At 50.4% G+C, this 13,621-nt stretch overlaps 2 long non-coding RNA genes across 2 annotated transcripts; one reads left to right on the forward strand and one right to left on the reverse strand.

Moving 5' to 3' along the window:
• Positions 1-343: 343 nt before the first annotated feature.
• LOC147582579 (uncharacterized) lies at positions 344-5,776 on the reverse strand. Its single transcript, XR_015249311.1, has 3 exons — positions 5,390-5,776; positions 4,891-4,976; positions 344-4,725 (listed from the first exon to the last, which is right to left on the reverse strand). It is a non-coding gene; the product is annotated as an uncharacterized LOC147582579 (long non-coding RNA).
• A 65-nt stretch (positions 5,777-5,841) lies between these two features.
• LOC147582580 (uncharacterized) lies at positions 5,842-7,624 on the forward strand. Its single transcript, XR_015249312.1, has 2 exons — positions 5,842-5,931; positions 6,198-7,624. It is a non-coding gene; the product is annotated as an uncharacterized LOC147582580 (long non-coding RNA).
• Positions 7,625-13,621: the final 5,997 nt, after the last annotated feature.

Raw genomic sequence — 13,621 nt, forward strand, 5'->3', positions numbered from 1 at the left:
CAGCCCCAAGAGTGGACAAAAATGTTTCGTGCTATAAGCCATACGTAGATACCCCATGAAGGATCGGTAGCTCTGATGTACATTTCCCTGAAATTTCCATTTGCTCATTTTATTGTGTGTCATCGGGTTCTGCAGAAGGAAAAAAAAAACAAAAAAAAAACCCAAAGAACAAAAAACAAAAGGAAAAAGAAATCTACCCACCAAGTCACCTTAGCAGATGCACGGCTTGTTTCATGTGAGCGGAACGGTTAGTTGGGTTAATGGCTCTAGTAACAAAACGCATGCCAGGGTCATTATTTATAATGGGCAGTGACGAAAAGCAGTAGCGAAGCTGGCACGTAGCGACAGGCAGTGTAAAATTTTAATTGCGAGGCATTTTCTGGAATTTGATTTGAAACGTCCTGTGGTTATAAAGCGAAAACAGCTTTCAGGGAAGACGGGCATTGAGACCAGGCTAAGGTTTGAGAACCGTTTGCATGTTTGCTTGGAACATCTGAGAAAGGGCTGCCAGCCAAGTCTCTTCTCCCTGACACTTACAGTGCGTTACCAGCAACCTAGAAATCATCTGAGAACTAAGTGCTTAGCCCACTTAAAACCTGAGCAGAAAAACAGAGTTAGAATCCCTGTTCTAAACTCAGTTCAAAAATCCTTGTCCCACACGTGCCACATTCTGTGCTGGGACCGGTGGGTCCGGCTTCATCGTGGCCGCCCATCAGGACGGGGAGGCAGTAGACCGGTCGTCCTGGACAAGCGAGACTTCCAGAAAGTGGAGAAGAGCTGGGCGACAAAGCGAAAAACAGTGAAAAGGTTAGGGCAAGGAAGCCATATAAAAGTCGTTTACGGAAGGCACCGCTTTTCAAGTTGTAGATTTTGACCCATTTAATGGGCTAGGGGATCGACTTAGTGGATTTTGAAAAATGAAAGAGGACAGAATCGAAAATACCAGAGTGTGTTGCCCAATGAAGATGTTTATATGCTTTGATGGGGGGGGGGGGATTCTTGTGTGTATCAGGTCACAACGGGAAATGTATTTCTTAGCGTGGGTCATAGTCCAAAAAAGATGGTAAAGCCCTGATTTAAAGGAAGCGGCTGTGAATTGGTTATAAAACTATAGAGCCTATTAATCAAATCCATTATACACATCTGCTTTTCTTGAATAACAAATCACCTGATGATGTGAGCAGGTCCGGGAGCCCTTTCTCTGCTTTGCGTCACAGTGTCCCGGGACACGATAACCTTAACAACGGCTACCATCTATGGGATAGTCATCATGTTCTAAATGCCTCATGCGTATTCACTCTTCACAACTGTTTGACTCTACGGGGGGAGGGACACCGGGCACAGAGACCACCACTTTCCCACGTAGACGGGAAGGGCAGAGTACAGCCCAGAATTCAGTGAGACCCCAACCTTCTGGTCCAGCTTATATCCCGCTGATCTCTGCTGAGACCGTAAACCCTTTGCAGGCAAAACCTCCTAAGTCACCTGGCGTATTTTTGTTTGCTCTTGGATATGCACCGGCATCATCTGGAAGCTCTGGGTAGGCCTACCCCAAGAGGGAGCACCGCAGGGCAAGCCTTCCAACGGAGCCGGAAGGAAACTGCATGCCTTTGATGATCTGCCCCCAGAAGATCACCTATATGGACTCCTCCGCCTTGCCCTGTTGGCGAAGCTGAACCAAGCCCATCCAGACTGGGTGGGAGGGGACACAGACCGCACCTCTTGAGGGTTTAAAACCACCCCCACGTGACGTTCTCAATCGTCTTAGTTTCCAACTAGTGTATGAAGAAGGCTTCCTTCTCGACCAAGTGGATTTTCTGGGACGTGGGGGAGCGGGTGGCTCAAATTCCCTGTGATGCACGGGGCCCTTTGTGGTTAATAATCTGCCTCTCATTGTAATGATCTGTAGTCTCTATCATAACAAATGGGCTGGAACCACAGATATATTTACTGCCTTAATTTAGTTGTGAGCATTAGGCTTCTTTTGAAGCATTCTCTCTCCATTTGGACTGAATGCCTTTTATCTAGGCTTATCTTCAATGTCAATAAGTTTAGCATTCATCAACAGCTGGAAGCCCCGATATTATCCATCTCTCCTTCTATTAATCTTCTGTAAGTTCATCTTTATTGCCGTGAATCCATTCATCACCCCAAGCCGTCCTTCGCATTTGTCTGGTGCTCCATTTAGCTAAGCCAAACTCTATTTCTTTAGCAGGACTGAAGTTCTTTGTCATTTTAATAGTTTATAGAGCTTTTTCTTAGAGCTGGCACAGAGTGTCGGATTGTCCACAAAGAGCAAACGGATGGCAATAATATTCTTTGTTGGGTTCTGTGTTAACCCGAGGGCTCTCGGGTAAATTTATTCCCGAGAAGACCCACAAGGTCTGAGTCTCCCTAAAATATTCTACATTCTGTAAGAAGACCTCCACGGGAACACGTCTCCCCGGAGCACAACTAGACGCTACCTTTCATCTGTTCGTATCATTCTATGTAAACTTCAGTCCAGATTCTCCTCACCTACCTTCTCCCTAATTGATGCGGGCCAAGTACGGGTGGCTCAGTTCGTGAAGCCTCTAACTCTTGATTTCAGCTCAGTTCATGATCTCACGGTTTGTGAGATCAAGCCCCGTGTGGGGCTCTGCGCTGACGGTGCGGAACCTGCTTGGGAATCTCTCTCTCCCTCTCTCTGCCCCTCCCCAGCTTGGGCTCTCTCACTCCCTCTCAAAATAAGTAAATGAAATTAACAAAGAAAAAGAAAAAGAGAAATCAATACGATCCATATTACGAGCTAGGAAAGGAAGAGATTTGTAAGTGAGGGAAGGGAAGGGGTGCAGAGATGGGGGAAGATACAGAGAGAAGCAAAAGGTTGGTTCTCTCCAGAAAACGGTCACCGAAATCCAGAGCCACACCAGGGAAGCAGACAATGCTCTCTAGGTCAGGACCGAGATTCTAGAGCAAGCAGGAGATGAAGATTAGGAATCAGAGTGTCATAATCAAGGTGACTGGGATGCCCCAGCCCAGGGACACGCCCCTTCATCCTCAGACCCAGCCCTGCCCTGGGGCAGGGCTGGCAGGTGAGCAGATTTGAGCTACTTGGTTAGTTGCTGGGCTGGCCACGGGACGTGGAAATCCTGGCCTGGGTGGAACCCTCTTGGGAGAACGATAATCTGCATACATTACGGGAAGCATTCTTTGCTCCGATGCTGGGTTGGGCAAGGAACAGGGTATTATGGGCAATGCTGGGGCAGCTGATGACAATCTCCGCTCTCAACACATCTGCCGTCGAGGCAGACCCACGCAACAGGCATAGCAACTGACCGCGCGAATCACTAACGCAGGACAGGCCCAAGAGCTCAGATGGGGGAGATTTTCTGCTGCCTGAGGTCATCAGACTTCACAGAGAAAGTAAGGCTTGGAGAAGCAGGAGAGGGCACGTCAGGTTCCACTGACCAAGACCAGTCCGACCGGGGTGAGCGGAGAGAGACTACACGCGCCCCTTTGGCATCTCGGAGATCATTTCCTGGACCCAGGTCCCTAGGGAAACCCGCAGTGTTCAGGAACTCCGCCGAGGCCTGCCAGTAATCGAGAGAAGAGCCACTTTGTCACAGGTGCTTCTGCTGCCCCGGAAAGCAGCCGTGGGCCCTCTCTGTCGGCTTCAGTTGTGGCTGTGAATCTTACGTGGCAAAGTTTATTTATTTTGAGAGAGGGAGGGAGGGCAAGAGAGAGAATCCCAAGCAGACTCCACACTCAGCATAGAGCCTGACATGGGGCTTGACCCCACAAACTGTGAGGCCATGACCTGAGCTGAAATCAAGAGCTGGATGCTTAACCGGCTGAGCCACCCAGGCGCCCCACGGCTGTGTATCCTTCGGAGCAGCAGAGGTCCTTCTGGGTCTCAGTCACCGGCTCTCCCACTTAGAGGACACAAGGCAGCACGAATGCTCTGAGCACCTTTTCAACCCTTCTGAACCAGGCACTGAACCTGCGTAAACGCCCCCCACTTCCGGCAGCCCAACAAGACAGGTCTGAACGACGACCCTATTTTTTTTTTTTTTCCCAATAAGAAAACAGGCCCAGAGATGTCCAGTAATTTGCCCGAGGTCACAAGGCTAGCAAGAGGTACTGACTTCAAAGCCGGGCAGAGTCCAGAACGTGCACCCTGGCTGCTCCGATGGGCCCACCGCTTAACAACCCCTCCCTGCAAAGCCCGGCACCCAGGGGTGGACTCCGGCTTTGCCACCGGGAAGGTTAGATCAGCCAAGTGTTTCGACGCCCTTGGCACAACTCAGGTCTCTTCATCCTCGAAAGAGGCTCTCCCGAGCGACAGCTAAGAATCTACTCCCGTGCCGCACTCGCATAGGACTTAAATACTGAGGGTTCTCCCAGGGGGGAAAGGCCCCCAACCGAGTCGTGACTCCCTCGCTGTCCTTGGGCCCCAGAACTCTCAGCAAACAAGAGGGGAACCCAGCAGAACCCTCAGAATCCCATCTACGGGGCTCCAGGGGCTTGCAAGGAACACTTCAGCCCAGCTCTGTAGTTTGTAACCCGTACTTGGGTTCAGGCGGCCGGTGAGAAGTGAGATCAAACCCCCGGAATCCTGTGGGCGCATTTTCCTGGAAGGACAGGCTTCAATCACAGTTTTCCAGGGGCCTGGGACCGGTAAGGAGTATCTGGCCCTCGCTAGATCCGCAGTGCCTTGTTCCTGCTCCATCAGTCACTGCAGGCCTGCAACAAGGTAGACAACCTTCTCTACCACCGGCTTTGGGGACACTGAGGGCCCACGCCCAAGCCGAGCGGCATTGGTAAGGCCCTTCCACACAGACCCGGCAATAACCATTACTTCACGAATAACCATGAGCTGGTAACAAGCCACAGGCAGATGATACTTACGGAATTATTCTCAATTCGATAAGGTGGGGTAAAGGTATCGTGATCGCGTTCTTTTCAAGTCCTTAGTCTCTGGGATGGGGGAAGAGCTGGGGGATAAATGAAAGAAGAATGGAGAGAGTATTACCATCTTTGAAGCTGGAGCTGACCACTTAGGGGTTCCTTAGGGCATCTTACTTTTGATGTTTTTTTTTAATTCCATAATGAAAAGTTTTTAAAATAAAACTAAATCAAAGCCACTGTTCTTGACAAGATGTAGATGCCTGAGCCAAGCGAAAGTGGTACTTCTCCCAGAAAGGGAAGCCTACCGACTCCCCCGCAGGAGCATGGAGGGGAGCACTCCAGCCTGTCCGGTCCCTGGGGCGGGAGGGGCGGGGGGGGGGGGGGGGCTCAAGCAATTGGCGCTAAACTAAGCCCGGGAAAGGAAACCAAGTGAGACGTGTGGGTCCCGAAGGGTTCGCGAGGCTGGCATTCTCCCACCTGGCGTCTTTGGGCACCTCACCTTCCAGGTTTCAGTTTTGCGCTCCACAAAATGGTTGGACGTCCGGCGGGCAGGTGCGTGGACGGAAAGGAGGTCCGTGGGCGCGCCCCCAGAGTTGTACAGGGGAGGCAGAGTCTGGCATTTTCCTGAGATGGCTCGGGGCCGCGGGGGTGGATGGAGGAGATCAGGAGTGGAAAGAAGGAACACACGCGCGCGCACGCACACACACACACACACACACCCCTCCTTCTTCTTCTTCCCCCACCCCCCCCTCAAGGGGCGGTCCCCTGGTCCCCTGGGGGAGGTTTTCGGGCCCACGACCCGGGGAGGACGGCGCCCTGGAGAGCTGCGGGCCGGGTTCGCAGGACTGGGGTCTGGGCCGCTGCAGCCGGGTGGCCGGCGCCGCGGCGGCCCCTCCCCGCCGTCCCCTCCTCCTCGCCTCCTCCGCCCCCCCACCCCCCTCCTCCGGGTCCCCGGCAGCGGCGGCTGGAGGAGCAGCCGGCGGCGCAGCGGCCGCGCAGCCTTTGTCTCGGGGCCGCGGGGCGGCGGGGCCCGGCGCAGGCGTAAGTGACCGGTGGCCGGGCCGCCGGGGGCTCGGCGGGGAGCGGGCCGGGGGGCGCGGGCGCTCCCGGCGCGGGTGTCGGGCCAGACGGGCGGTGCGGGCGCGCGGGCGGGGAGCCGGGGCCGGTGCGCGCCCCGCGAGGCGGTGCGGGCGGCGGAGCGCGGCGCGCGGGGGGCGCGGGGGGCGCGGGGCTCGGGGCGCCGCAGCCTTGTGCCCGAGGCCGTGCGGCGTGGGTGCAAATCCTGGCGGCTGTGTTTCTCCGGGCAGAGGCCACGCGGGGACGGAGGAGGCAGAGAGGACAGGCAGTGATGGAGAAACGGGAGAGGAGCCGGCCAGCGTCACCATCACCATCGCCGCCACCATCGCCTCCACCATCACCATCACCATCACCATCACCACCATCACCATCCCCATCCCTGCCCGTCGCCCATCCCAGCTGTCCCGGACCTCCCCTCCCTTCTCATCTCCCCCCTGTCACGTCAACTTTACCAGATTATTTCCTTTTCCTGGGTGATACTTTGAAACGGCGACAGCGTGCTCCAAATTAGGAATAAGTACCTCTGCTGTGGGACATTCGGGCGCCTCTCCTTTGCCCGTTCGCGACCTCAGTTTTCCCATCAGGAAAAGGACCACAGGGGTGCTCCGTTCCTCACAGTCAGCCTGTGATGGCCGGCAAGCTTTCGGTTTTTCTAATCCGGTGCCGGAAAGGGTTTTAGAGATTACATTTTTTCTCTCTCATATGGTGAGAGAGATGTTCATATGGTAAAGTGGTATTTTCACTGGGTTAAATAACCCGGAGTTTTCAGTTCTCCTCTCCTTTGATTATTGAATGGCAAAATGCCAGTAGCAAATAGAAGCTAAGGAAAATGAAACTTCGACTAAAATCATACCAAGAATAGAAGCAAAACAGGTATGTCTGTAGGAAAATCACCCAAGACGGCCGAACGCAATGACTTTCGTCTCAAGTGCAGAAAGTGCCCTTTTCGTGGGTAGCGGTTGTAGATGTCCTTATTTGGGATGCATGTAGTGGCCCCTAAGTGCTTTGCACCCTACCGGAAGAATGTTTAAATTGCTGTGTTTCAAAGCTGGCACTCACCTGGTCCAAGGGACTGCTGAGCCGTGGGAGCAAATATCAACCCAGCCAGAGGGATTGTTGGGAAGCCCAGCTCGACAGAGCACAGGGATCTTCTTGTGAAAAGCACCTTACGGAGCACAAGATCCTAAACGCTCTGCATTTTGGCCCACTAGGGCGAAAAAGGAGTCTTGACCTTTCCGTGTCTTACATTCTAGACCGAGAAAGGCAGCTAGACGGTCCTAAATTGCTTGGTATGCTTGGACAGTCAGCGTGGCAAGGTTCCTGTTAAACAGGGTGATGAGCCACACGTGTGGTTTGCCCTGGGTCCTCTCCTACTCGGAGAAAAAGAAAAGTGACCGTCTTAACAATAATGTGGACCCAACTGAGCAGTTTTCGTAGCCCGAGTTAAAATACCTCAAATGTTGAAATATAATTGTACGTCATTAACTTAAACCTGTCTAATTGGGGAAATGGGGCTTTTTAGTATATGTGATTCTGTGGAGAGTGACTTTGAAGTTATCTGCCTTTCTAAAAATACTTCAGGGCCTCAAACTTAAGTAAGGCGGAGTCGATTGAAAGCAGTGACATTTTTAGAACAAAGACTTAAAGAATTCCTTCACCGTGTTTTTAGTTCTGGATCTTTGGGAAATATTAGCATCCTAAGGAACTTCGATGCCCTGGGTTGTTGCTGAATTCTGGTCTTACACCCACGTGAGCTGTTTTAACCCCTGTGAATTTTGATATCCCCATATGAATTATACCACAATTTTAAAATAATTCATTTCTTTTATCGAAGTCTGATTTACGTATGTGCAATGCATCGCTCCTTACTGTACAGCTTGGTGAATTTTTACCTATGTTTACCCTGTATTATATACGTTTATCTATGTTTACCCTACATTACCTCTGACCTGAACAAAATACAAAATATTTTCACCATCCCGGAGTGTCCCCTCATGTCCCTCCCAGACATAACTGCTCGTCTGACTGCTCTCAACATACAAAAAATAATTTCTTTTAAATTTCCCCCTGTTAAATCTGGTTGGCCTCTCCCTTTAGCAGTGATGACCGAATCCAGGCCCTGGGCCCAGCACTGTGTAGGCATGAGCCTTCTCCTGGAGAGCAAAGAAGGCAAATAATTAAACGGGCAGGGGTAATACTGTATACGCAGATGCAGAAGGTCATAGGAACTCAAGGCAAGCCGTAGCCCAGTTTGGGGGGCTGTTCTATTCTGTTTTGTTTTTATGAGAGGAGCAGGGAAGGCTTTTTGGAGGATGTGAATATTTCAGTTGGGAACTGAGAAATGAGTAGAACGTAGTCAGCTAAAACATGTAGGGGGAAGAAAAGTAAAGAGTATTCCAGGTGGAAGGAAGTATCACGAGCCATGGCTCAGAAATGAGAACGCACGGCGTATTCAAGGAACAAAAACAAGTCGGAGAGGACGGAAGTACAGGGTTGGGGAGAAGCATGGGAGATATAGCTGGAGAGGCAGTAGGGAGCCAGTCGGAAAGACTAAGGCCATGGGGAGGGGTTGGGCCTTGCTCTAAGGTCAAGGAGAGTCGCTGGATAGGCTTTAGTCACAGGTGTGCAGAATGAGATCTGATCTCTCAGCTGACTGTGTGGTGCGGAGATTATAGGAGGGGCCCGGTGGGAGGCTGCCATGGGCATCCAGGTGAGAGGGTGCGGTGGCCTTGACTAGGCAGTGGCAATGAGACTGGGGGGAAATGGATGGACCTGACACACAAGGGTTCAAGGATGACCTTTGGGTTTCTTAGATCTCACAGAATGGGTGGATGATGGTACCATCAGAAATACGGGGGAAGACTCTAGCTTGTGTAATACTCTTCTTTGATATATTTCTTTCCAAATACATTTAATTTCCGTTGCTAGTGAGCCTGTGGAACTTTCAGGTAGAAATATCTACCAGGAAGTTGTAACAGATATTTATCGGGCGCTTTCTACATGCCAGGCACACTCTGGTCACTTGGGATGCACTGTGAGCAAGACAAGGCACCGTGCCCTTGCAAAGCTCACATTATATCAGGCCCGAGCTGCAGCCCGGGGTCTACCAGATGTACGCAGTTAACTGAAGGCTTCGGAGTCAAAGAGGTTGCTCAGGAAGATTTCAGTGAAAAGACAGAAGCCTGGCATAGCATCCTGAGGAACACTAGGATTCTAAAAAGGAGAAGGCGAGATGGCAGGCACTCAGAGTTCTGGGGAGTGGTCCCCGGCATCACACACAGCTAAGAAGCAAGACAAGGACTAGAGGTGTTCTGTCGTGGTGCTTCTCGAGGTGGGGTCCCCAGACTAACCACAGAAGCAGCAGCACCCAGGAATTTAGAAATGCACATTCTTGGGTTGCACCCCAGACCTACTGAATCTGAATCTGAAACTCCGAGAGTGGGTCCCAGCCATCTGTGGTTTAACCGGCCTTCCAGGTGGTCCTGATGTACATTGGAGTTGAGAACCGTCGCTCTGTTGCATTCGTCGATAAGGAAATCATTGGTGACTGGAGAGCGTGGCGAAAACAATTTCGTTGAAGTTATAGCCTGTTTGGGGTAAATTTTAAAAAATGTACCAAGAGTGTTAAACCTTGCCTTATTTTTTATTTCGAATCTCCAGTGTTTCACTGACTTATTTTTTTGTGTGTTTGAATGTGTCTCTTTTATGTATTAGTTGGTAATGGATTCCTCTTTTGTCTCACTCTGTTCTACATGATTTCTGAAGTTCTGTTTTTATCTACTTTGAGACACATCCCTTTATGGGCTCTCAATATGTTAGGCCACCTGCATCATTGATAATTGGTTTGCTGCCCTCAACTCTGAAATGGAGGAATTAAAATACCAAAAACAGAGTGCAATCATGAAGATAAGTGAGTCTCGACTCTGAATGGCAGCCGAAAAAACACCTAGATGCTTAAATTAGCTCTTCCAAAAAGTTCCAAGGCTCTATCAGGGATATATGTCTAATTATTTGAACTTGTTACTCATGTGAAGTAATTGGAAGTGTGCCCTTTTCATCTAAAGTGATCCAACAACATAACCATAATTATTGTACTTCCAACGCACTTAAGAAGGAGAGGACTCTTATTAACTAGGTCTTTTCCTGCTTCTTTTGTTGTTATACTCCTGAGTATTTTGTTTCATTTGACAGGAGGAAGTAGAGCACATTACTATGTTTTGCTACCATCAGGGAAAATCTGTGTAGATTTTCAAATCAGAGGAAATAGATGTAGACATTACTCTTATTGCTACCTCAGTTCACAGGGAACACTTTTCATTTTATAAGAATAAAAACTGGTGGTTTTTATTCCAGTGCTCTGTATAGTGAGTAAGGAGCACAGAGGAGGTCTCCAAATATTGACTGGGTGGATGAATGGATGGGGAAGTGGCTAAGTGGTTGGATGGATCAGTGGATGGATGGGTAGATGAATGCAAGGACGTGGATACATGTTTGGAAGGGCAGATAAAAGAATAGATGAGTAGAACAGTGGATGGATGGATGGATGGATGGATGGACGGATGGGTGGGTGGACAGATGGGTGGGTGGGTGAATGGATGGACAGATGGATAGACGGATGGGTGGTGGGTGGACGGATGGGTGGATGGTGGATGGATGGACGGGTGGACAGATGGATGGATGGGTGGATGGATGAATGAACGGATGGACGGATAGATGGATGGATGGGTGGGTGGGTGGATGGATAGACAGATGGATGGATGGGTGGGTGGATGGATGGGTGGGTGAGTGGACGGATGGGTGGATGGTGGACTGATGGATGGATGGATGGATGGACAGGTGGACGAATGGATGGATGGGTGGATGGATGGATGGATGGATGCACAGATGGATGGATGGGTGGGTGGGTGGGTAGATGAATGAACAGATGGACGGATGGATGGATGGATGGATGGATGGATGGGTGGACGGATGGACAGATGGATGGATGGATGGATGGATGGATGGATGGATGGGTGGATGGTGGACAGATGGACGGATGGATGGATGGACGGGTGGACAGATGGATGGATGGGTGGATTGATGAATGAATGGATGGATGGACAGACGGATGGATGGGTGGATGGGTGGGTGGGTGGACAGATGGACAGATGGATGGACGGATGGACGGGTGGACGGATGGATGGATGGACGGATGGATGGGTGGGTGGATGGATGGGTGGGTGGGTGGACGGATGGGTGGATGGTGGACTGATGGATGGACGGATGGACGGATGGGTGGATGGGTGGGTGGATGGGTGGAGGGATGGGTGGAGGGATGGGTGGAGGGATGGGTGGATGGATGGGTGGGTGGATGGATGGATGGATGGAGGGATGGATGGGTGGGTGAGTGGGTGGGTGGATGGATGGGTGGATGGTGAACTGATGGATGGACAGATGAACGGACGGATGGACAGGTGGATGGATGGATGGACGGGTGGGTGAGTGGGTGGGTGGACAGATGTATGGATGGTGGACTGATGGAAGGACAGGTGGACGGATGGACGGGTGGATGGATGGATGGATGGACGGGTGGACAGATGGTTGGACGGGTGGATGGATGGATGGATGGGTGGATGGATGGATAACTGGATGTTCAGGTGAAAGAGTAGATGGATACAAAGTGGCATGAAAGAGTTGTCTTGTCTAAAGAGGGAAAAGCAATCCTTGTAAAAATATCCCGCCCCGCCCCCCCGAGGAGGGTACAGTGAAAGGATCTGAAGACAGAGGTGTTAATGGTGCTGCTCCTTATTTCTAACATGATCTCATATAGCCTTGTGCAAAAGGATGGTATTGGCCACCCCACCTGCCGCCAGATTTGGGGTCAAGACCCCTTGTAAAATGAAAATGAATGTGTTGTTAGAACTGTAAAGTGCTATAGGAAGGCAAGTAATTCTTACTGTATGTGGATAGACACTGGATTATAGTTTCAGGTGGCTTTTTCAGCGTGTTAGGACTGCTCTTTTGCTCCGCTCTGGAGACATCCAAGTCATCCCTTGTGCCAACCCACAAAAAGTTTCGGCGGGCTCCCTTTCCTACACCTGTCTGAATAGGCAATGCAGTGATCTTTCACTTAATACAGTGTTTCCCCATATATGGTAAGCACCACAGGAGCGCATGTTACTTGGCATGTCAAACCTGTGCTTTATTGATTAAAATGAGATGAAACCATGCAGAAATAAAACACTTAAATCTGATGTGAGAAGAAATACTAGGTAAATTATAACCTAGGCGAGACTCAGCTGTCTATGGCCAAAATTTGTGAATATGGCAGGTACCCAAATGGCCAACTGTAGGGTGACTCCAGCTCAGTATATCTGAGAGTGGGGTGCATAAATGCAATCTGAAGTTGCTAGCTGTTGAGAGTATATCAGGAGCTATTTTTCCTTCCAAGTCTGTCCCTCTGTTGGTGGTAATGGTCTTTGGCGATGGGCCAGCTTCTCTCTTTGTTGTTTATGAAGCGCTTTCACAAACTTTTTCTGGACACAGAAGTTCTGTTTCGTTGGCTACTTTTATAGACAAGGGCGGGGAGGAGAAACGTTCCCTGCTGCACCCACAGAGCCAAGACTGTGACTCAGGTGTTCCAACGACAGCAGGTGCTTCCCACCGGAGAACTTGTCAGTGGTGGAGCTCCCCGCAGAGCTTCCCCGTGTCGCGTTGCAGAGATGTCAGCCCGCAGATCTTGTGAATATGTGGATTCTTTTGAAGAACCATCAGGTGGGTGGAAATGGGATCAGAACTGGCCAGTCGCCAGCAAATGGCACATAATGGCTACGACACCAAAGGAAGGCACGCTCCCTGCCTATGCTGTGGGTCCTGGCATGAGCGTGGGAGCCTCCTACTTAAGTTCAGGTTGAATGCTTGCAAAGCAGCTGTGAGCGCTGGCTGCACTGGCCCACCCAGGAGGTGGCCACATTCGTGGGGGATATCCTTGCATCCGGGGCGTTGAAAACGTAAAGACAGTAATGCTTTTCAGCGCAGCATTACTGGGCACTTGTGACTTCTCAGGGATGTAGTTTTTTGTCAGCCCCTGTAGGATTGGCCCTGGGAGCCGATTCACAAGAAGAAAATAGATGCATTCATTCACACTCAGTTTATCCATACATCGTGCAAGCATTTGTGGAATGCGTACTACACGCAAGAAGCCATAGATATAAGAAAGGGTTTTTTTCCCCCCAATTACCTTTTTTATAGCTCCTCAACATTTTACCAAAAACAGGAAGTGAGTTGGAAATTAGGTAATAAAGACAAAGAATTTGTGAAATCGCGGGAATGCGGATGAGAACATTCTTTCGACTTTCATATTCGTTATTGGCCTCAGACATCCAACTGGGCTTCAGAACTGCTTAGTTCCTCTGCGGGCTCTGCCATGAGCTTCTTTGTTCATGTCATCAAAGTCTTCATGGAACATGAATGATGGCCTGGGTTTTTGTGGAAATGATGGCAAATTGTGTATTTTCTACGACGGAAGGCTTTGTGTTTGCTTGTCGAACCAGGTCACAGCACTTTCGGTAGGAGACTGTCTCAAATCGGGATGAACAGGTCCGCGAAAGTGCATGGAACTTGGGAACAGGCAGCCTGAGTTCTGGAATGTCTGTGTTCTTGAGTGGACAGGTTT

This window comes from Puma concolor, chromosome A3 (assembly GCF_028749965.1).
Source record: "Puma concolor isolate L17-30 chromosome A3, mPumCon1.1.hap2, whole genome shotgun sequence".
Taxonomy (NCBI): domain Eukaryota; kingdom Metazoa; phylum Chordata; class Mammalia; order Carnivora; family Felidae; genus Puma; species Puma concolor.